Genomic DNA, 25,846 nt, shown 5'->3' on the forward strand with positions numbered 1-25,846 from the left:
GAAGCGTCCGTCGTTAGCAGTTCGCGACGACAGGGAACGCCTAGCGTGGGACCCAAGGTAAGAAACCGGGGTCTGAGCCACATAGTCGGTTAAAAAATAATAAGACAATAACTTATAGATTACCCGGAAGGTACAGACGGCCAGGCATGACAAGTGTTCATTGTTCAAAGGAACGGCTGGAACACAAATCACTCACAAGAGTCCAGATAGACTGAGTGTAAGAACAAGCGCCCGCAGGCTCATAGAAGACCTGTTCAGAAAGATAAGACTTGCGGTAAACTCCAGAGGGGGTATGCAAGTCTGAGAACTATAAACCGTCTAGAAAAGTGAAATCCAACACTTTAGAATAAAAAATAGGAAAAAGGAAATAGTGAATCCTAACACTTAAAAGACAGGAAGGGCAGACCGGAAGGTTTATTATGCCTAGTCTTGGGCATTGTTGCGGACTGGGAGGGCCCCCCAGCCTGTAACACATGCTCAAAGAAGGAAATAAAGATCTAAGAGTTAATACTTGGCATTGTAAAGGAAGGATAAGAAAAAAAATAAGATAAATAGAAAAAAAAAGGGAGCGATATGGAAAGCCAGGCAGTAACTATAGATCTAGTAGCCGAGGATACAGCTGGAAAACTTTTGTGGACAAGCCCTCAAACAGGCCAGTGTGGATATGCAGAAATCCCCTGGGGAGAAATTAGAGAAGCTGCGTCCGTAATCCATCTGAGGATGATGGAAGGTGCGGAGCCACCGGCTTGTAGCTATTCCAACAAAGGGGAGAAAGATGATGACCCCAAGGTGAGAATATTTGACAGCTCAGGGAAAGAGTTACGGAACATTCCCACCAAAAGTTGGGCCTCGCTCACTAGTGAAGCAGTAGAGGAGGAATCGGACAGAGGCTCCGTAGTTTATAGCGCCACTGCACCCGACGCGATTGAGGTTAACGCAGTAAAACCGGGAGCCCCACCCGCAGAAACTCCCTTCAGCCCCGATAGGGAACTCAGGGAGGAAAATATGGGAGCCCTTAGACTATATTTCGCAAAAGGACCTAATTTAGTAATCCTTACGGAAGAATTTTTGCACTTAGAAGAAGAAGCAGACGTCTTGATAAACCCCGCTAATGAGCACCTTCTGCATGAAACTGGAGTTGCTGCCTCCCTTCAAGGCAAGCTGGACCAAAGTTCCAGGAGGAGTCAGATAGACTATTACAAGGTGCCCGACTCAGACCAGGGGATATCCTCCTGCAAAGACAAGGGGGGGCGAATGGCAAACCTGTCATACACGCGGTAGGCTATAAAAAGGCCAGGGGTCATGAACTCCGAGAAGAGATGCAGGCTCTAATAACTCTGGATACTCTGATTGATAGAATATGTGCATGCGCCCGAGAAAATGGGTATCATACAATAGCTATGCCCATAATTTCTGGAAGGGAATGTGGATTTGATGATGTCAAGCTAGGGGTACACCTAGTGACCGAGTTATTGAGAAAAGCGAGTCAAACTAGTTGGCTTAAGATATGGAGGGTATGTCATCCTGATGCTATGGTGTTACGAGATATTGCACAAATAATGAACCAGGCCGATAGGGTTGGGGAAGGAAGCTCAGTCGGCGAGGGAATACTTAATTCGGGGGGGTAATAAATCTCGGGAGGACGTTTCGTTAAGAGATTTGGACACTGAATGGCCGGCCCTTAAAAGGACGGTCACAAAGCGTGGGAAAAAGGAGCCTGTTGAGAATCCCTTCCCTAATATAAAGCTCAGTGAATCATATGAGACATTTAAGATGGGGAAGGGATTATACAGACCAACCCACGCAAGGCAAAAAAGAAAAGAGACCAGGTTAGATGAGGAAGACCAATGGGATGTCGAGTACGCACCCAGCCAAGTCTAGTGTTTGCTTAATGGGGGAGATGCAGAAAGGATTCTGTCAGACACCACATTAACTAAAAGAGCGAAAAAAGCCATACTAGCACATAAAGATTTAACCAATCGAGCCACCCTAGAGAGAATCATCAAAGAGAGGGTGGGCAACGCCTATTATGACCATTACTATTTGGATACGGGGTCCGAAAGTGAGGACGATACATCTAGTGAGTCCAGCAACGAGGACCCTAGCGAAATAATACCAGAAGGGACAGAGGGTCCCCTAGATAACATGGGGGAAACCCCGGTGAGGAAGCAACGCCCTCCCCGTAAATTAAGGTTTCAAGAGGCCGTGGTTAGTCCCCATGAGCACGATGGTGGCGACATGCATGAGCCGCACCGCACACCAGAGTTACATCAGCACTTAGCTGTTCTACATTTAGGTACAGCAGGACAGAGGCCAAAGGTTTTAGGAGGACTAAGCCAGCAAACTCCCCTGCCTAGAATCCCAGCGGCAAAATTAGGGGCAACATTAGAGGAACTAATGAAGCGAGATCAGGAAAGGAAAATGCTTAGGAAAGTTAAGCTGAAAAACACCACGGTGAAAGGAAAAGTTCGAGAGATAGTCCGATATGGGGAAATGATGAGGATATCGGGTGACGCCATAGACTCGCATATTGTAGCAGAATTTGGGATTCATGGAGGAAGAAAATTAGCCCAGACTTTGGAAGGCTTAATTCCAACTGATAGGGAGGAGTTGTTACAGAAGCAGTTTGAAAGTAAATGGGTCACTATAGGAGCCATGGCCGCATGCCAGGAGGTGGCGCAAGAGGGCATCGAAAGCCTCCTCAAGCACATTTTTAAAGGAATTAAAAATAATGCCCTTGTAGGAGCCAGGGAATTCTTGCTTTACGGCCCTGAAACTGCGCCGGAAGAACTAGAGAGAGCTCTCATTCGGTATGATCGCAAAACTGAATTAATCCAGGCAGAGAGGGAAAAACCTAGCGTTAAAACTCAAACAATAAAAGATCTGGTCCGAAAATCAACCCGTGATAAGAAGCCATATAACTGCCATGAACCAGATAAAAGAATGGCACCGCATACCGATCCCCGAAGGGATCATACTCAAAAGCGAAATTACGGGGATCGGAAATTTCACAAGGAAACTAATTATCGGAAAGATAAACCCCAGGAGAAATTCAGATCTAAACAGTCCTATACTGAGAATAGTAAGGGTAGAAGCGAGTACATTAGCCCAGAGAAATGGGAGCGACTCAGTGGGGAAGAAAAGGCCCGCATCAGAGCAGAAAGGGAAAAGAATAGACCAAATGCTAAAATAGCAAGTGTAAAGGTAGAAGAGCTTCGCCCTGAAGCCGAAGCCAATGACTGCAAAGTTAAGCCGAAGAAAACGCGTAAAAAGAAGAAAGAATTAAAAGAGGAATAGGAAATTTCGGCTCCCCTAAAAATGGCCCTACAGAAAACGTCTCGGGTTATGACTATAACCCTTGTTCCCCGAGAAGGGAACGAGACACTGCGTCGTCGAGTGACGACACTCTGGGGGAACGCCCACAGCGTTACGCATCTGAAGCATGAATGAAATCAAGCCAATCTGATTGGTGTTGCGTCGTGACGTAGTAGATGATGGCATACCCGGAAGATACAAAAGGAAGCTGATGCAATCACACACTAGCTCTTTTGCGATGAAGCAAGCGCTCTAACCGTGATAGGTGTGGCGACGAGACGCAGTGTCTCGTTCCCTTCTCGAGGAACAAGGGTTATAGTCATAACCCGAGACGTTCCCCTTCGAGGGAACTCGCACTGCGTCGTCGAGTGACGACACTCTGGGGAACGTTAATACCCACTAGGCCACACCAAATCACCCCCACGTCCCAGTGTGAAGCTGGAAACCCAGGCACACTCAGGACACAAGAACTCGAGCACCAGGCGTCACCGGGAGGTGCAGACTGTAAAAACGTATGAAGGTGTGCGGGGTGGCCCACCCGGCCGCCTCGCATACCTCTTGAAGCGAGACGCCAGAAAGGAGGGCCACTGATGAAGCCATGCTCCTGGTGGAATGGGCCCTCACGGCCATGGGTGAAGGCAAATTGCGCACCCTATAAGCCGTGGCTATAGCCTGGACGATCCAATTACTGATCGTCTGAGTTGACGAAGGGGCGGCAGTGGCTCAGTGGTTCATGTAGGTTGTCTACAAACCGGAAGGTTGGTGGTTCGATCCCCGGTTCCACCTGACCAAGTGTCGAGGTGTCCATGAGCAAGACACCTAACCCCAGCTGCTCCCGACGAGCTGGATGGCGCCTTGCATGGCTGACACCGCCGTCGGTGTGTGAATGAGTGTGTGAATGGGTGAATGTGAGGCAATGTGTAAAGCGCTTTGGATGGCCATTGGTCTGTTAAAAGTGCTATATAAATGCAGTCCATTTACCATTGACGCAGGCAGCCCCTTCTTGGGTGAGCCAAAGCACACCAACAACTGGTCTGACCTCCTCCAATGGGAAGACTTCTCTAGATAAATACTCAGAGCTCTGACCGGGCAGAGCAGATGAAGTCTCCCCTCTTCCGCCGTCAGGTGGGGAGGGGGATGGAAAGCCTGAAGAACCAGAGACCGGGCTCCCTGAGATGGAACCTTGGGAATGTAACCCGGTCTAGGGTGAAGGATGGCCCTTACTCCGCCGGGGGCAAACTCCAGGCAGGTTGGCGTGATCGCCAAGGCCTGGAGATCTCCCACTCTCCTCAGAGAGGTAATGGCGAGGAGAAAGGCCACCTTCAGGGTCAGGTTCTTAGGCTCAGCCAGCTCCAGTGGCTCGAAGGGGGCCTCAGCCAGCCCTTCCAGAACCACCGCCAGGTCCCAGGTTGGGACTCTGGAGCGAGCTACCGGCCTCATCCTCCGAGCCCCACGGAGGAACTGTACAACCAGGTGGTGCTTCCCCAAAGGTCCATCACCTAGAGGTGCGTGGAAAGCCCCAAGGGCAGCCAAGTACACCTTCAGGGTGGACGGGGTAAGACCAGTGGAGAAGTGATCTTGGAGGAACTCCAGCACTGAAGCTACTGGGCAGTTAACTGGATCCACCTCACGCTCTCTACATCATGTGGAAAATACATTCCACTTGAGGCTGTACAGTCTCCTGGTAGAAGGAGCCCTGGAGCTGAGTAAGGTCTCGACCACTTCTGCTGACAGGCCCGCCTCTAGGTACCGAGCCCCCTCAGGGGCCAGACCCAGAGGCTCCATAACTCTGGCCGGGGGTGAAATATTGTGCCTCCTGCCTGAGAGAGCAGATCCCTCCTCAGAGGAACCTGCCACGGAGAGCCGTCTAGCAGAGCTATGATGTCCGAGAACCATACTCGAGTGGGCCACCGGGGTGCTACTAAGAGCAGGCTGATGCCCTCCCGGCGGACCGCTCCAGAACTCCCGGGAGCAGAGCGATCGGGGGAATGCGTACAGACGCAGCCTCGGCCACGTCTGCATCATGGCGTCCAGCCCTAACGGAGCTGGATGCTTGAGAGAGAACCACAGTGGACAGTGGGACGTCTCACGAGACGCGAACAAGTCCACTTCCACTGGGCCAAATCTCTCGCACCTGGCCTCCACCACCTCTGGGTGGAGTCGCCTCTCCCCGGGCCTCAGCCCCTGCCTCGACAGGATGTCTGCTCCCTGATTTTGGTCCCCGGGAATGTACATCGCCCTGAGGGACGATAACTTCCCCTGGGATCACAGGAGGATTTGATGCGGCAGTCTGCATAGAGGGCGCGACCTCAAACCCCCCTGGTGATTGAGATACGCGACAACCGAAGTGTTGTCTGAGCGTATCAGGACATGGTGGCCGTGGAGGTCCGGGTAAAAGCTCCTCAGAGCTTTGTAGACCGCCAGCATCTCCAGGCAGTTGATGTGCCATGAAGAAATGCCGGGTCTCCCACAGACCTCTCGCAAAACGGCCTTCCATGACCGAGCCCCAACCAGTGAGGGAAGCATCTGTTGAAGCGGCTCTCCGGCAACATGATGCTCCCAGCACTGGTCCTTGGGACAGGAACCAAGGTTTCCGCCATATGACGAGGGAACGAAGGCATTTGCGCGTTACCCTGATCATATGAAACGGATTTCCCCTCGGGGAAAACCCCCTGGCCCTCAGCCACCACTGTAGGTGTCTCATGTGCAGCAGGTCAAAAGGTATCACCTTGGACGCTGCTGCCCTGAGCCCCAGCAGTCTCTGAAACTGCTTCACAGTGAGGCTGCGGCCCGGCTTCACTCAGGAGACCATCGCCAGTATGGACTCCACGCGTGCGGGGTACATTTGTGCCCGCATCGACGTGGAGTCCCATACAACCCCCAGGAACGTAGTCCGCTGGGAGGGCGTCAACACGCTCTTCTTCGTGTTGAGTCTCAGTCCCAAGCATCTGATGTGGGCCAGAACGACATCTCGATGCCGAACCGCCACCGCGAGGGGAGAGTGCCAGGCCGAAGGGAAGAACGCGATATTGGTACGCTTCTCCCCCGAAAGCGAACCTCAGGAACTTCCTGTGACATGGAAGGATGGAAATATGGAAGTATGCGTCCTTTAGATCTATCGTGACGAACCAGTCCTCGGACTGGATCTGACTCACGATGGCTGGAATTATGAGCATCTTGAACCTGAATCTCCTCAGAGACCGATTCAAGGAGCCTGAGATCTATAATCGGACGCAACCCACCATCCTTCTTTGGAACTATGAAGTACCGGCTGTAGAACCCGGAGTCCCTGTCCGCCAAAGGAACCCGCTCTATGGCTTCCTTGGCAAACAGGGCTTGTACTTCTTGTTCCATAACCCGAACCTGCTCTGGGCCGACCACAGTCCGGACCACCCCGTTGAAACTCGGGGGAGGAGAACCGAACTGCAGCCTGTAACCCAGCTCTACAGTCTGCAGGACCCATGTAGATACACTCGGAAGGCATGACCATGCGCCAAGATAATCTACTAAGGGAACCAGTCGAGGCTGGCCTCGGGTGTCAACCGAAACTCGTTCCCGACCCCCCTGAAGCGGTTAACCGGCAGGGAGCGGTCGAGAGCGATTTTCGGTGGGCGCACACGTTCGCTGCCCAGTCGCAAGTCCCTTTGGAGGCGACGAAGGCAGCGTGTGTGCGCGGGAAATCAGTGAGGCCCGAAGCGTCTTTGACGGCGGGAACACAGCACTGATTTCCCGAGAGCTCCTGGGGGAGAACGACCTCGGTCGCTCCTACCCGGGAGAGGGGGCTGGCCAGCAGGGGCCTCATCTAAGGGAGCAGCTCGACAGGGCCGCAACACTAGGGCGGACACTGCGCCTAGCAACCGCCTGAAACTGATGTGTCCCGCAGGCCACCAGGCGGCGAGAACGACATCAACTTCAGGAGGGCTCCCTCTTAGATGAATATCCAGACAAGTCAAACACGCTTGGGTGACAGATCGATTAAAGTATCTAACTTATCAAAGTCAGATAACATGACACTCAATTCCTCAGAATTAAATGCCCTCATAATCACCCAACCAGTGCAACCTAGTCTGAATAATAGGCTGAATAAAAAATACATCTAACTCCTCACGTTAGATAATACTTTAATTTAAATCCTCAGAATTAAATGCAGCCATAATATGGTCTGAATGATAGGCTGAATATCTAACTCCTCAAAGTCAGATCATATATTATTTAATTCCTCAGAATTAAATATAGCCCTAATCATCAGACGATACTGTTTTATTGTATTTATATGGCTCGTAACCACACGTTGCCTCAGCAACGTGGCTCGAGCCGTTATAATACAATTGGCTTTCATCCCTCGGGAAAAAAGTCAAACAGGCGCGAGGCGAAACACCCGAAAAGCGCACGGTAGTACGCGTCGAGATATTTCTCATTGAAAACAGCCAGCACCCTCAGGCGCTGACCGCATGCCTCGCACCCAACAGTATCCACAATACAGTGAAACATTGTCAGAAATGACAGGCTGAATATCTAACTCCTCGAAGTCAGATCCCATTTCATTTAAATCCTCAGACTTAAATGCAGCCCTACTTATAGACGATACTGCTTTATTGTATTCATACGGACTCGTAAACCACACGTTGCCTCAGCAACGTGGCTCGAGCCCTTATAATACAATTGGCTTTCATCCCTCGGGAAAAAAAGCCATACAGGCGCGAGGCTGAAACACCCGAAAAGCGCACGGCAGTACGCGTCGAGATATTTCTCAATGAAAACAGCCAGCACCCTCAGGTGCTGACCGCATGCCTCGCACCCAACAGTATCACACTTTCACCGTATCACGTTGTATCACTTTACTAGCAGACTCGAACCTACGCGCTGCCTTTTTTTGGCAACGCGAGATTGAATCTTGCACTAGGAAATGGCGAGCCTCGATACGGAGCACGTCTAATTCCTCAGAATCAGACAGCTCACGCATCGGGTCCTCCACCCCGGGGGAAGAAGCCGCAGCGCGGGCTTCCACACGGGGAAGGAGAACAATGGAACTGTCAAACAGGGAAGGAGAAGATGCCTCAGCACCCTCTCAAGTTCCCCTGACAGCCCATCTGCGAGTCCCATGATTGATCAACCGTGCTGTCTTTTTTTTTTTTTTTTTCGACAGACACGGGACCAGCCACGGGGTTCGCGAGCCCTGCTTGTGAACAACGTTGGTAGACAAACAACATTTTCAAATAAGACTGACAATACACAGAGCGCTTCGCTGAAGAGCAAAAAAGCTAGTGTGTGATTGCATCAGCTTCCTTTTGTATCTTCCGGGTATGCCGTCATCTATTACGTCACGACGCAACACCAATCAGATTGGCTTGATTTCATTCATGCTTCAGATGCGTAACGCTGTGGGCGTTCCCCCAGAGTGTCGTCACTCGACGACGCAGTGCGAGTTCCCTCGAAGGGGAACTATGGAAAAGGATGGAAAATTATATAAGAACTATGATAACACCACGTTTTTGGTCGACACAGGAGCAGACCTCAGTGTAATAAAACAATCAGAGCGTCACGGGGAAATAGTTAATATGGTGACCGTAGAAGACTTTGATGGTCACCCACATCAGAAATATGTGTGGAAAAAAGATAAGATAAATGTACTAATTGGGGGTGATAATCTGCTCAGCCCAAATGACCTGATTAAAATAGGCAAGTTAGGAATAGTCGATCAGAAAAAGGAAATTGAGAGGATTGTGAGGGAATCGAGTTTAACAGATAAAGGGGAGCTGGAAAAAATATTGAGGGAATTTTTGCCCTACTACTCCAAGAGTAAAAATGATTGTGGAAAGGTGGACATCAAGTATAAGCATGCCATTCAAGGAGGAATACCGCCTCCACAACACCAGTATCCGATAAACAAGAACGCCATCGAAGAACTCCGAGAAACCATTAGAGAGTTAGAGGAACACTTAGTGATAAGGAAATTAGGAAAGGATGAGTCGGCAGTTACTAATGCTCCTATCCAGGTAGTGATCAAGAGCGACAATACATATAGGGTTGTAAATAATTATAAGGCTCTAAATAGACTCACAGTACCGGATACTAGGTATCTGATTAACTGTGGAGAGACAAGCGGAGAAATAGGGAAGGATAAGGAATGGTTAACGAAGATTGATCTCGCTAACGGATTTTGGAGCATCCCTCTTGCAGAGGAGAGCCAGGGAAAAACTACATTCACTTTCAACGGAAAACAATTTCTGTATCGGCGTTTACCACAAGGGTACTTAAACTCACCCAATGTATTTCATAGTGCTATGTTGGATATTCTAAAGGAAATACCTGTGACTGTGTATATAGATGATATTCTCATTGCTACTGAGAATGAAACCGAGCACCTGCAGATTCTTCGGCAGACGCTGCAGCGGTTGACAGCTGCAGGGCTTAAACCCAGCTTGAAGAAAATGGAGATGGGAAAACATGAAGTGGATTTTCTAGGTTTCAAGTTAGGGAAAGACACGAAGTCTCTAACAACCTCCACCCGCAATAAGCTAGAACAGTTAATTGCGGCGGGACCTCCAAAAACCAAAAGACAGCTCCAATCCCTTTTAGGCACGTTAAACTACATAAGGGAGTTAATTCCTAAATACTCCAAAGAAGCAAAAGTCCTGTACAGAGGTTACTAAAACGTGTAGGCATGAAAAAGAGGCAAGGCAGTGATGGGAAATACCGACAGCACTTGGTTTTCCATGATGATGCTATATTGGGATTAAAAGGAGTAGAATGCGGCAAATTGATTAAAGAGTGCGCAGCCAATTACGATTGGGTAACCATTAATCAAGTGATGTCCATTGTATGTCACTGGTATTATGGATTAGTACCTTTACCTTGGGCACTTCGGAAGACAAACTCGTCTGATTATTACGAACTGTCATACAGGGCCGGAAATGCAATAAGAGGAGTGAGTAAAAAATCATCATGGAAAGTGCTCCACTTTCCAGTCAGGATAGATGAGAATAACTTCATTCGATATGATATCGAGAAAGAAAACCCATTGAGGTTGGCGAACCAGGAGGCTATTGCATTTGATAACGTGGAGAAATTAATGGCTAAGAAAGATTGGAAAAATTGATGGTGCGAAGCACGTGATTTTAATGATTATCTTGGAATGGCCTGGATGAGAAAGGAAAAGTGCCAATGCAGCATAGAGATAGTTGGGGCATATAGTTTTCCGAGATGGTTTGATGACCCGGCCTTATTTGTAGAGACGGGTGTGCAAGGAATAGTTAACACCACCGTGACAGTAGTGAAATTCGTCACTACAGACATCTGGCAATGGATGTTAGATCTTCTAATAACTACTGGGTGGTATGCGCTATATACTATAATGAGTATTCTTGGCCTAATGTTAATAATGATAGTGGTCAAATGTTCGTGTCAGGCTCTGGGTAGACGGATGTGTGCTGGAGATAAGAACAGGGTCGACCAACTGTCAGTTCTAGAAAAATTGGTTGATTTGCAGAGTTCTCGCCTAAGTAAAAATAACAGCGGGGACAAAAAGCCGTTACTGGCTAAGTCGTAAATATGTCAGGCGAGAGGTGAGAAGCTCGTTGGGGAGAAAATAAACACGAGCATCTGCACAGGATGAGGGGGCGGACTGATAGAATTAGGTTGAAAAGGAAGGGGCGGAGTAGGAGCAAGCGATATAGCCAGGTGGATAGAGGACCATAAGTCTCATCTGCTTAGGGAGCCTTCCTGTTACAGACAACCAACGGACTACAGTTGAATAACTGTACCTTAACATAAAATAACTAAAAGCCAATTTGGTATTTTTAAGTCCAACGAGAGATCGAAACCAACAATTGATTAGCATGGCATCCAATGGGACCAAAAATGCGAGCTCATTTGGGGCGGCAGACGAGAGTGGGAGTTTCCCAGGAACCTCCGAACATTCGTTTGAACAGGCAAGTGTTGAATTTGTAGCATTTATAATATGGATGCTAGTCCAACCATTTGACGAAAATCTCTTTTGGCACCTACTAATTTCCATGTTACAGATTGGGAGGATTTATGCAATAGGACGGTTGAGTAAATTAATTTTGGCCTGCAACCTTTTGATTTGTTCCAGGGATTGGACTAAATTATTTGAGTGGCGGGGGATTATTGCAATCTACAGCCTGGGAGGGTGTAAATTGGTGATCGATGTAGCCACGTTTATAACAAAAAATAACGAAATAACCCTATGGTGTGAAATGACAGTAGTTACTGTCGCGGCCTTGTATTTGGCTGGGATCTTGATCTTTCGCTATGGCGAGGGATCAAGACCTTGGTTAATTATAGGTACATTGATTTTGGGTGTCTTCTTACTAGGTAATTTGGCCCCAAATGATAATGTCGTGTTATTGGGACTAATTATTATGACTAACAAATGGAAAGCGCTAGGCGCCTGTAATGAGTGCTGGAAAGGCGCTACGTTGGATGTTAGACCTGACCGACTGTCTGCCTAAATTTTCAGGACCAAGGATGGCAGACTGAGAGAAAGGGAGACAGAAAAAAGTGGTAGACGGGAGGTGTCAGGAGTGTGACAAACCGTTAACAACAGTCTATTTCAAATTAATTGACGGACAAAAAAGGTGTGATTGGTGTGTGGATAACCCAGACACGGTTGTTCAAAATATGTTTGGATGTGAGGTGAACATTTGGAACATGATTACTAGTATGTGTGTTGCAGAAAGTCATGGTTTGAGAAGGGAATTAAGACTACATGGATTTGTATAACACAAATTATATTTCCTATTTGGAGATTGTGTGTGCCCGGGAGACAATGAGAAAGATTTGTCAGTTATAGTGGGAAAACAAAGTGTTACTTCCAAATAGTGGAGATTATGGCCCATGATTTGACTAATGTTTGGGATGAGGTTACGTTCAGGCAAACTGCTGTCTCGACTAATAATGGAACATATGGATTGGCCTTTATCGATAGATCTCGTATCTTCCTCAGGAACCTGAAGTGCTGACCTTGATGCCGGCGGGCTGTATAGCCGACGAGTCCTGTAGCCAAATTCTGGACCGAGCGAAAACTCGACCGGAGACGGCAGTTAGGATCTGGCTTTTCAACTCGGCACTTGAGGCGTGGGGTGAATTTGACGGAGGTAAAGAAGGTTTTCAACATGAGACCATTAAATACCAAAATCCTTACTGTAAATGGCCAATCGATAGGTTCCATGAAATATTCTTGATTAAAGTAAAAATAGTCTGTTTGATCTATATGTGGAAAATGATTATTCAAGTCAAAAAATGAAGAAAAATATTGAAATTGACTGTCACGTTGATAGATTACCAATTTTATCGGACAGCACTAGGTGGAGATTCACCGTGAATTCTAGAGGGGGTGTTGAATTGGCCAGAAATGGACAATTACAATTTACGAATTCCCAAGAATCTCCGGTCACACGTTTTCTCAGAAATGATAAAGGTGTGTTAAAATTGATGAATACAAGTGAACTATGTATGGCTGATTTGCTAACAGAACGATGCAGAAGAGAACATGACAGACATCGTCGGAGAGAAGAAAAGAAAGACAAACGGACATTCAAGGCCATCCGAAAGGATGGAGTCACTCAAAGCAGGACGAGCTTCCAGACGGAAACAATTGACTAGGTTAATTAGGCAAATGGAGAAAATGAACAAACGTATGATGGATGATATTAAACATATTGTGTTTGATAGTGACTTTGAATGCTCACATTGTGAAATGGTTAAGTTACGAGAGAAGTTTGGATCTCTGGACACCCAGGACCATCCGAACTTGCCTCGTAAATAAAACATGCTATTATTATTTTTCTTTAGATCTTAGAAGTGGATATATTTTAATAAAGAAATTATTATATTTCTTTGTATTTTAGAAGTGTATTTGTGCTTAGAGGATGAGGTCAAATGCAGGGTAGTCTGTTTAACAGTTAAACTATTTGCAGACATGAGGGAGAGGGTTGGCTGAAGTTAAAGGTGTTAATCAGAGATAAGGCCATGACACGGGCAAATGTAAACCACACGAAGCTGGGGTTTCCATCAGCAACCTCTAAACTCTGAAAGACCTCACGCCTATACTGTATGTATGTACTAAAATATAATCTTATTCTCGGACAAATATATCAAGTGTGTGCAAACTGTCCAGGGATCATGCTTACCATATTAGGAATTGCTTTATGATTGTAACCGCCCCACGCAAACGGAGGATAAAGCAGGGTGCTGAGGGAAGATCAGGGCCGCACCCCGGGTGAAGATTTTTACGCTGTTATTTCTTTTTGTTGGAACAAATCATGGCCCATGATTTGACTAATGTTTGGGATGAGGTTACGTTCAGGCAAACTGCTGTCTCGACTAATAATGGAACATATGGATTGGCCTTTATCGATAGATCTCGTATCTTCCTCAGGAACCTGAAGTGCTGACCTTGATGCCGGCGGGCTGTATAGCCGACGAGTCCTGTAGCCAAATTCTGGACCGAGCGAAAACTCGACCGGAGACGGCAGTTAGGATCTGGCTTTTCAACTCGGCACTTGAGGCGTGGGGTGAATTTGACGGAGGTAAAGAAGGTTTTCAACATGAGACCATTAAATACCAAAATCCTTACTGTAAATGGCCAATCGATAGGTTCCATGAAATATTCTTGATTAAAGTAAAAATAGTCTGTTTGATCTATATGTGGAAAATGATTATTCAAGTCAAAAAATGAAGAAAAATATTGAAATTGACTGTCACGTTGATAGATTACCAATTTTATCGGACAGCACTAGGTGGAGATTCACCGTGAATTCTAGAGGGGGTGTTGAATTGGCCAGAAATGGACAATTACAATTTACGAATTCCCAAGAATCTCCGGTCACACGTTTTCTCAGAAATGATAAAGGTGTGTTAAAATTGATGAATACAAGTGAACTATGTATGGCTGATTTGCTAACAGAACGATGCAGAAGAGAACATGACAGACATCGTCGGAGAGAAGAAAAGAAAGACAAACGGACATTCAAGGCCATCCGAAAGGATGGAGTCACTCAAAGCAGGACGAGCTTCCAGACGGAAACAATTGACTAGGTTAATTAGGCAAATGGAGAAAATGAACAAACGTATGATGGATGATATTAAACATATTGTGTTTGATAGTGACTTTGAATGCTCACATTGTGAAATGGTTAAGTTACGAGAGAAGTTTGGATCTCTGGACACCCAGGACCATCCGAACTTGCCTCGTAAATAAAACATGCTATTATTATTTTTCTTTAGATCTTAGAAGTGGATATATTTTAATAAAGAAATTATTATATTTCTTTGTATTTTAGAAGTGTATTTGTGCTTAGAGGATGAGGTCAAATGCAGGGTAGTCTGTTTAACAGTTAAACTATTTGCAGACATGAGGGAGAGGGTTGGCTGAAGTTAAAGGTGTTAATCAGAGATAAGGCCATGACACGGGCAAATGTAAACCACACGAAGCTGGGGTTTCCATCAGCAACCTCTAAACTCTGAAAGACCTCACGCCTATACTGTATGTATGTACTAAAATATAATCTTATTCTCGGACAAATATATCAAGTGTGTGCAAACTGTCCAGGGATCATGCTTACCATATTAGGAATTGCTTTATGATTGTAACCGCCCCACGCAAACGGAGGATAAAGCAGGGTGCTGAGGGAAGATCAGGGCCGCACCCCGGGTGAAGATTTTTACGCTGTTATTTCTTTTTGTTGGAACTTTTTGTACTTTGTATTATTTTGAAACTTTCATTAAGTAAAATGGGGGCACCAATGTGGTGAACCTTATTAATCTTTGACCTGACTCAGAGTATTCATTTTTCCTATTTTCTAAGTATTTGTATACAGGGCCGTACCCAGGATTTTCTAAATACCGAGGTCCAAATATGAATTTTGGAGGGTTTGAAAAAAAAACATTTCCCTCCTTTACATATGCATTTTAAGACATAAGAAAATCAAAGAATCAGCTAACTGTAGCTTTAAAACCATGTCAGTGTGCAGTATAAATTATTTTAAGAAGACAACAGATTTTTATAAATGAGAATCTGGTTAAATGTTGCAAAAAAATTTGACTCCAAATTAGAAAATCAGAAGAGGTGTTTATGTTTATTATTGACAAAACACAATAACATACTCAAGAGAAATGGCCTTAATGAGAGATGCTTCAAGGATTACATCTCTCATTTACACAAAGAGATTTTAATCAAATTACAATTTCACAGATAAAAATTTAATCAAATGCCAATATTATCCTTCTGTGTCCAGAGGCGTCCCAGCGCCTAAGAACTTTTTCAGGATCCAGTGCTCTGTTTTTATGCACATGCATCATTGCAAGACCTGATAGCCTGTCATTTCCCATGCTTGAGCGAAGCCAGGTTTTGAGCCGCCTCAATGCAGAGAACGACCTCTCACATGAACAGGTGGTCACTGGTAATGTTAGGTAGATGGAGAGGATACAGTGGATGTTGGGGTAGTACTGCTTGTCTATGTGATTTAATGTTTCTTTTGCTGTTGATAAAAGCACTGTTTGAAATTGGTTCTTAACCTTCCATCTGTGAATCTCCTGGTCAATTGAGTCTGGCTGAGGGAGATCTTCTCTGTACCAAGACACCATTGTTTCTTGCTCTACTTTTGTGAGTTTATGCAAATGTGAAGGTATTAGGTATGCAGCAAGCATAGCTGTTTCAGAGTTTTCCATGAACCTGGTGTTTAGTTGGCTTGTCACATGGTCAATAAAAGGGTAGAACAAATTAAGTCTGTAATGTTCTTCTATTGACTGTGAGGGTGTGTTCTCTCTGTTTTGCTGCCTGTTTGTTACACGCTTCTTTACGGGAACCACATCCATGGTGCTGGCCATTTCTGTTGACTTTTCATAAATTTCACTAAATCCCTCCTCATTCCTTAGTGTTGAAATGACCTGAGCCACCTCTCTGGCCTCTTTGTAGGCAGTCATAATATCCATATTTGTTGACTGTAACTCTTTGGTCAATGGCTGTATATAGCCAAGGATTTTGTTTATGGTGATAGCAGTGACAATTGTGTCGAATGACTCTATACTGTGTCGTAGGTTGCTAGCCTTGCTGGATTTTAATGATGTTCCTGATTCTATTTCTATGAGTGCAGAGTGGGCTGCACTAAAGTGATCCAGAAAAGCACCTACTGTCTTTCCTCTGGAGCCCCAACGTGTATCTGACATAAGTGGGATGCCTCCCATTTTTTTCTTGTCATTTGATTTTGTTTCCTGGCTTCCTTGTGGTTGCTCTTTTAACATGTCCTTTCTCACAGCAGATGCGGAAAAAAACACGGCAACATTCTCAATGGTAGCCAGGGTGTTCCTGATGAGGGGCATGACAGAACATCCATGGACTACCACAAGGTTCAGTGCGTGGCTTCGGCAATGTGTGAATAGTGCCTGTGGTTGCAGTTCTCTAATGCGTTGTTGTACTCCATTCACATGTCCACTCATTGTGCTAGCTCCATCATAGCCCTGCCCTCTAAGATATTTAATCTCCAGACCCCACTTTTCCAACTGAGAGAGGATGGCTTGTGTAACAGATGCTGCATCTAGTTTGGATAGAGGACAGAAACCCAGAAACTCTTCGCATATTTCAGCTCCACTGTCATGGTTGACATAGCGAATGCAGATAGACAGTTGTTCAGTCCCACTCACATCCATTGTTTCATCTGCAAGGACTGTGAAAAACCTGACTTTTTTATTTCCTTAACTATGTCCTCACGAATTTCAGCTTCACAGCATGCTATTAGTTCATTTTGAATGCGTGGTCCAATGTATTTGGCTGTTTTTGGTGCTGTCTCAAGATGATGTTTCAGTGTGGCATCGAATGTGGATTTCCATGTGAGGAAATGATTAAAGTTGCCATCTTCATGTTCTCCTGTCCAGTTGCCACGCAGTGCTATGTTTCTCTTTGACAGATTGATTATAACATCTAGAATGGAAAGGAGAGCTTTCCGATTCATATTAACCTTCTCTGCATATGCATTGCTTATAATAGAATTAATGCTTTTCTTTTGCCCTTGTGCAACGGACAAAAAATTCTCAGCAAATGCAAACGCCTTCAGGTGCTCTGGACTACAACTGTGGTTGGATGATGCCCCGCTTCTCTCCAATAGCATTTTTCCAGTCACAAAATCCTTCATTTATGAAAATTGTGTTTGTAGTTTTTTTGCTGAATGCCATACAAACAGCACAGTAAGTAGAATCTTCTGAAACAGAATATCTAAGCCAAGGATATTTCTCCTCCCAGTTCACATTATAACGCAACTGCTTTTCACCAAACTTTGTTTTGGGAAAATTATGGTTTTGCCACTTATTCTGGAGAATGTAGTATTTGTCATCATCTGTTAGTTGTTTATTTTTAAACTTTGCTGGATCAGATTCATGAATTGTGCCAGTTTGACAGCCATCACTTCTCTTCCCTCTTGTCCTGCTCTCCTTTTCTCCTGTCACCTCTTTAACCTGTTCTTCTATAGCATTGCATGGCTTGTGTGATCTCTCTTCTTCGTTTCCTTCTCCACTGCTTTTTCTCTCTGCCTCTTTTTCTGTCTCTCTCCGTTTTCCCTCTTCCTCTCTCACATCTTCGCTTGTCTCTTCAACCTGACATTCTTTCTGTTCATTTCTCTTTCCACCCTCTTCTACTCTTTGTCTCTCTCCCTCTGTATTAACAGCCTCTCCCTTTCTCTCATAACTTGTTCCTCCTGCAAAAAATATGTAATAATATATGCAACAATACTACTAATATAATTATTAGGTGTTTGTTTTGTTGTTAAATTGAGCCAAAGACGACATATGTGTGACTCCGTCTTTGAAAACCTAGCTAAAGTTAATTTTTGTGATTTACATTATGTAAAGAACATTATTTGAACATATAACCTTGATATATTTAATGTTGAATGAGTAAGATCATGTCAAAGATAGAAATCAATGTGAAAATATAACCAATGAGTGAAATCAAAATTTGATGCTCCTAATCTCAATATTAGATTATGAGACTTTAGCCTTTATTTCACAGACAAGAATCACATTATGTGTAGCAATTAGGAATATATTGGAGGCTAATGCTTTTTCTATTCTGAGCACAGTGGGCTACCTGCTCTTTCTGTCTCATCGCCATCATCTTCTCTCTTTCTTTTTTCCCCTTCTCTTACCCTGTAACTTTTCTCTTTTCAAAGCTGAGCTTTGTTTGAAGCAGTCTTTTCATTTTCGTCTGTATCGGTAAAAACAAAGTTGTAAATGTAAATTTACTGAAGGCTTCCAAGAAAACCAGGTAAAGAAAACGTTATTAGTTTGCATCCCTGATTATTAAGTCAGTCGTTTAACATTTCTATCATTAAATAGCTGTATAATATTCCATGTTTTGTTTACTTACATTATCTCGCACTGGCACATTGTCTAACTGTCTGAAGCTTCGCGCTCTGCAGCTTCTGTGACGTGTAACTCTGACTGCTTTGATTGGTCATCTCATGGGCAGATTTTTCCGCGTGTGACATCACACTACCGCGAGAGCGCTCTTGCGGTGTTGTGATGTCAAACATCAGTCGTTGTTCGAAGCGCCGGTTGGTGGTTGTGGCATTTGTCCCGCCTCTCCTCCACTGTGATTGGACATTGATGTTCACCCAAAGTTCAACGCGCTCAACGCGTAAAAATTGACAAAACCTGCCAGCTGTTGGCGCTATTGAAAAGTGCGGCGCATCCATTGGAAACAATTGAAAACATACGCCGGGCGAGGCGAGAACACCTGTTTGTACACACCGCCTTAATAGGCTATTATTTTGCAACTTCTATTATGTACACCTCGGAGAATTACCGAGGTCCGGACCTCGGGGAACTCAATGGTGGGAACGGCCCTGTTTGTATATCTATCCATGATAAATCAATAGAATAAATATACATTGAAAAGAATATTAGTAACCTGTCTAGTGCAACGGAATCCGAGACTGAGTGAGCTCAGGACACCGCCGAGGACCTTTAATACTACATCTGATATGCCCAGGAAACAGGTGAGATCACCCTCTTATTAATACATGAAATAAAGGGCTTATCGGGTGTAGAATATTAGGGAGTTACAGCGGTATAAAAATACAACAAGCACCAAGAATGCAAGAGTGGAGTCATGGACATAATTCAAATGCTGATCAACACCAATATAGTATGTTACATCTTTGTAAAATGCAAAAGCATGCCACTTTGCAACTTGATTATTATGGAGCACTATGTTGGGATAGTTAAAAACACAAATAAAAATTCTGTCATTTACTCACCCTTAAGTTTTTAAGTTTTTAAGTTTGTGTGTGTGTGTGTGTGTGTGTGTGTATGCGCGCGCCTAGAATCAGCAGCCATGGCAGTTAGTGGCAATGGACATCGCCCAGATAATGGAAGACAAAATCAGTCATGTAAGTAATGTTTAAATGGATAATCCACCTAAACAGTATTTTTCTCTTACACGCGTATCATTTTGCTTCAGAAAATACTGATTCATCAGTTGGGGTCATATAAATTACCATTAATTTAGGGTAACATTTTATATTTACATAAACAAAAAAGCTTTCCTTTCAGATGACTTCAATGCAAAAGGGCAAAACTGTACTTCAAATAACAGTAAGTAATATTGTATTATATTTTAAATAAACCTTATCTGCAGATGTTCTTACAAACTAAAATTATATAATAGACTTCCAGTTAAATGTCCTCATGAAGCTGGACAAAATAATCGCCAAACAGGAAGAGCATTCTCTCCTGTTTCGCCGACTACTGCAGGCAAGAGAGGAAGATACAGGGCCAGAAAACCCTATTCCAGCTATTGGTCAGTTATCTGACTCTTTTCATTTGAGGAGAAGCTGAGGGTGGATGAGGAGCTTAAAGAAAAATGGTTAAGAATCTGACATTTTATTTTACAAAATACAGCTGAACTGTAATGTGTATATGCATATGATTAGCATTTAATTTAAATTCAGGTTAAAAATCTTTCGGCACTTGGAGGACCAAACTATGGGGAAACGAATGATGCGACAAATTGCTTCCTCTGAAGTGTGGGCACAGTACAGTGTCAAAGGAAGGAAGGGGAAGAGGAAACTTGAAGAACTTTATGTTTATCGAGTTCTACTAAGTAAAAAAATATGTCCATATATTTTTTTTGTAATTTTAATTTAGTAATTAGTAATTTTTGATCTTAGATTTAATATCATTTAATATCAAAACTTTACTTGTATTGTAAACATTTTAGAGGCAATAATGAAATCTCAGCCTGGGTCTACCAGTATGGATGCTGAAAGCCATATTGCAGAGACCCTTAAACACACACCAGGCCTGGTTAGGAGAAGGGCTAATGTAAGGATTTGACAAAGTATTATATATGATTGTTCCAAAACATATGGCTTCTTGGCCAATTAGATTTGAATAACTAAATTACATTTTACAAGGACTAGCTAAATGAATGAATGAATTAATATGTTATACATTTATAAGCAATACAAGTTAGTATTGCTTTATTGTCCTGTACAGCTGCTATCAATATGACATTAAGTTCAACAATTTATTTTACAGCGACCAGTTACCCCACATTTACAGGATGGTTCATTGGATCTCTTCTCATTATAATTTGAAGTAAGTATTCAGGGATGGCCAGTGCACATGCTGTCACTCTCCACTTTTCTCTCCATCATTTTCGATCTATTCTGTAGCCTAATAATGTTCTATTAAAGACCTAAAATAAAAATAAGGCAGCGATGCTATAATGCTAATAGATGCTATTTACATTAAGGGAAAATAACGAGAGATGCTATTTACTAAGTGAAAAAGCATACTAAGTGAAAATAGTGATATATTATATTTACACCATGTAAAAGTAGTCAATCGAGTCAAAACCATGATCCTGAAGCTTTACTGGCGCTTTTTGTTTAATCTTGTGTCTCTTTATCAATTGTGTTCAGCTGATTGCCGCTCGTTCGCTGCACGCCTGTTTATTCTTTCCTTTGATTTGTCTGCTATTTAGTTTCATTTGTTTCTTTGCTAGATTTTCTCATGTCTGCTCACGCTAACTCACTCCCTGTCTATTTCTGTCATGTGATGCTCTGATTTGCTTTGTTCTCTTTCCAGTTTACCTGTGCCTGCAGTGCCACCCTCTCTGGTCCCTGATTGTCTACCTCAATGCTTCTCAAAGTCCCACTACTGATACTCAGGCTCCCTTTAGTGGTACGCAGAGGACTCACTAAATTAAATATAAATTCATGTTAAAACAATACATTTTAATTTAAATGTTTACTTAAGTTTTTTTTTTTTTTTTACATTTAAGTATAGTACAGTTTTTATTTAACTTTTAGGTACAACACATTTTAATTTAATCATTATTTATTATATTCATCATAACTCAATTTTTTTACTCATTTTCAATTACCTGTATGTAAGCACAGTGCTGTGTTAATGTTCAATGTTAAAGTGACTGACAACAATAAATATTCTTATTAGGAATAACGGTCTCGTTTTTGAACTGTGTAGGGCTGTAGCTGAATAGTTAGGCCTACTACACTACTGTATTTTAATGTTGGTCATTATGGTGGTACTTGGAGAGACAAATATTTTCTGAGGTGGTACTTGGTATAAAAAGTTTGAGAACCACTGGTCTACCTGGTTTCGGACTCATGCCTGCCTACTGATTTCTGGAATTGCATTTCTCCTCTGGATTTGTTAATGTTTTCTGGACTGATTCCGGTTACCTACCTTATCGCCTGGCTTTTGACTACGATTTTCTTCATTCAATTTTAAAAGATTTTGTTCATTAAATGTTCTGATCTATCTTTTCTTTTTATGTTTGATTTATTATACTTAAACTAAAAAAAAATGTATTCTATTGTATTTATTTATTTTTACAAAATGTATGTTTTTTGGAAGATTACCACATGCAGTTTTAATAAAGTTAAATTAGTTAACCTTGTATGTGTTGCAGGTGTTGATTATAATTAATTTACCCATGAATAATAAGGATAAACAATAGGCCTATATAAAACATATTGTTACAGTACACAGGAGGCAGACACAGACGTGACAGGTAATGGTAGTTTATTAGACCACAGTAGAGCAGATGTTGTGACACAGGTGAGTTAACCTGTTGTTGGTAGACTTAGATGTGATATGATAGAGATAGTTACTGTCCTTTGTTTTGTAGATAGATGAACGTTGGAGCCTGGAGATCGCTGGAGAACTGAGGAACTGACTGGAACACACCCACACAGCAGACAAGGAACACAGACGGAAGGAGACACGCTGGAGACAGGTAAGTATGTGTAGAGAAGTCCTTGAGGTAAGCATAGCATGACGTATATGCGAACGAGACCGGACATGGAGTGCTGTGTGAGTGTGTATCTTATAGTGCTGGTGATGAGTGCTGTGATGAGGTGCAGGTGATGGTGATCAGTACTCTGGGGATGGAGTGCGCTGTGATTGGTGGAGGTTGGAACCTGACGTGTCTGTGACACATATAATGTCTGACATTAAAAATGAACCACAAAACAAGCTAAATGGGAAATATCTATATCTAGCATAAAAAAACCACGTCAGCATGTCGTCTCGCAGTTGCTAAATGTCGCGCAACAACGTTGCTACAGCCCTCCTGCGTCTTACAATTCTACGTTGTTACAATGTTGCGAGCACGTAGACAGCAACGTTGCCAAAGTAGAAATGCAACGTGCCACAAACGTTGTCACAACGTAAACGTGTTTGCTGGGAATCCATTCCCGACGATCTTGGTTTGCTTCTTATTTATTAAATATACAGACAATTAGTTAATTAAAAAATAATGTTATAGGCTAATAATTAAACATAATATGAAACTAAATGACTCCGTCATTTTTAGCCATACAGCAAGACATAATTATAAACTATAAACTGTCTACTTTTATTTCTGTACACACAATAACAGCAAAGGCCCTGGACTCAAGGAACAGATTATTTTGCACTCCACTCCAAACGCTGTCTTCATTTCAAAAATGTATTTTGTTTATTAAAGGCAAAGCTTTTCATTTCAAAAGCATTTCTAAATTAACTTCATATTTCCAGCAAATGAAATTCCGAGCCAAAATAACAAAATGGTAAAAAAAAACAACAACTTTGAGTTAGCCTACCACCATGCAAATGAAACATTTCGCCCTTCTCTCGCGGTGACTACCCGACAGGGGAACGGTAATTAACTAAATGTTCTAAATAAATATGCACATAGCCTAAAGTAATAATAATAATAAACAAATACACAACTTATAATAAATAAACTCAAATATTCTACAACACGTTGCATACTACAATATACACTACAATACCATAAATGACGGAGTAGGCTATTTTAAGTGGTTACACTATGCCTAAGGGAAAAATCAAAACTTCACAGTCTATTTTAATGACATAAATCTCGTTATTACAACAAAATTGAAAAAAAAATAGGGTTTGGAAAAAATAATAGGCCTATATATGATGTAACAGATGCGTGCCACCGTACCATCGATCATTCTGAAGACAGAGGACAACGTGTTCTTTATTAAACTCATAAAAAACAACAGAATTACAGGAATACTGGATTCTAAACAATGAAATGCCACAATTTATCAAGACCTTGAATCAGATATGAGGGAGAAACACCCACAAAAACCTCATACGTGCCGCTCAAGTGGCTATAAGGCGCTTTCCTTACCATTAATGCTTAATTGGATAACATGCCTATGACTCCGACGTGGTGGCTGGGATATACATAAACCTACCAACACCCGTGGCATAATTTTTGGAATGACTTATTGCAAGAGGGGGAAAAAAAAGTTTTAGTCGCATAACATCGGTTAATGGAAACTCTGTCATTTCGCAATAGTTTTTTATTGACATTTAGAAAATATCGCAAACGTTTTTGCGCAAATCTGTAATGGAAACGCGGCTACTGTTATTAAAAGAATAATCATAAAAGGGATATTTTTTTGGGCCACACGCCATGGCTTTTGGTAGGAGGGGCATCAATGACTGCTAGGGGGGGCACGGCCCTCGAATGCCCCACCACAGTGCCAACACTGGGCATCGGCACTAAAAAATCTGTATCGGTCGAACCCTAGTATCCACGTTTTGATTGTCATTGTTGTTGCTCACAAAACACGAGTCCCTTTAATGTCAGATCTAAGCTACGAGCTCTTATAAGTATCATTGAATGCTTTAATTAATACCATAACTCTGAAAGTTTGTCCTTTGTGGCCAGAGGGATAAACTTCCCGAAAATTGGGAGGAAGACCTAGTGAAAGTTGATAAGGATTGTACTGCTCGTTCGTTAAACAGAATGGATCAGAGGAATTTTGAATCAACTTAGAGGTTATTCTGTGATTATTTCATACATATCCGTAGTTAATTGCAATAAATTGTTATTAACCATATATTGCATAAATACCTAGGTTAGGTATTCCCCTTTTTGGGTGATTTTGGAGATTTATGATTCAATTATAACCTGTTATGATTAATCATAAATCCCTAAATATTAATACCCATAATTCCCTATTAATTTTATTGAGCTAATTTAATTTAATAATATATGTAACCCTAAAACACTACAAAATATTATGTTAATTGTATTATTATGAGATCATAAAAATAAAAATCAGTCATATAAGATCACAGCCAGGTTAGCTCACATGGACAACTTCTCCCTGTCCGCGTTCCCCCGTTTATTTACACAAAGGCAATGTAAATGCAATAATATAAATGTACAGTTTCAATTAAGGTAACGTTATACCTACAATTTAATGCAGAAAGGCTTGAATTTAGCAACAGCAAGCAAATAATGTTTAGTGTTCACACATTACCTCATCCAAATGATCTGCAACAGGTATTTCGGCTCTCGGTACAGCACTTTTCTTGAGGTGATTTTTTCTGGGAGTGTTGGAGGCTCTTCTGGATGAGATGAAGTCATCCTTATCGAAATGTTTACTGCAGACGCAGTAGTCCATCTGTCGAAGCGTTTCTACCGGTGTTTCGACATTGACATGTTATACGACCAGCCACTGCTTCAACATGTCACTATTCTGCAGAGGAAGCCTGTGAAAACTTTCCGGATTGTAGCCTTTTAACTTTCGTATAGGAAAAGCACAAACACGAACCATTTTCTTGTACACTTACTGTTTGCTCACCTTTCCACAACTTCTGATTCGTTCACATCTCATATGTACAACGCACTTTCCGGCAACAACATTTAATGTGAGATTCACCTCTCGGAGTGAAAATACTTGAGCTACAGTATGTTTTGGTTAAAATTATGGGACACCTTCTTCCCTTGTAGTTAGTCAACCATATATTTTAATAAACATATATAATGCATGCATTTCCATGTAATTATGTCACGGGGTGACAAAAACCGAACGGGACTAAGATCCTGGTGAATGCAGTTATTCAGGATTTTCCAGTGAACATCCGTTCTATGCACTGTGAATCTGTTGCCATGGCAGCGGGGCTGATTGCCTGAGTGACAGCAGGTGTGGGGCAATTACAGAGAACGCTGTGAGAG

At 42.9% G+C, this 25,846-nt stretch overlaps 1 protein-coding gene and 1 long non-coding RNA gene across 2 annotated transcripts in view; both read left to right on the forward strand.

Annotated features, from left to right (window-relative positions):
- The window catches only part of LOC307131358 (extracellular calcium-sensing receptor-like), a gene marked incomplete at its 3' end in the record, with an annotated part of 153,502 nt that overhangs the window by 78,149 nt on the left and 49,507 nt on the right, over nucleotides 1-25,846 (forward strand). The window lies entirely within an intron of this gene.
- Nucleotides 12,168-15,107, forward strand: LOC307131277. Its single transcript, XR_013817143.1, has 2 exons — nucleotides 12,168-12,434; nucleotides 12,812-15,107. It is a non-coding gene; the product is annotated as an uncharacterized lncRNA (long non-coding RNA).

This window comes from Gobio gobio (assembly GCF_949357685.1).
Source record: "Gobio gobio genome assembly, chromosome: 9".
NCBI lineage: Eukaryota > Metazoa > Chordata > Actinopteri > Cypriniformes > Gobionidae > Gobio > Gobio gobio.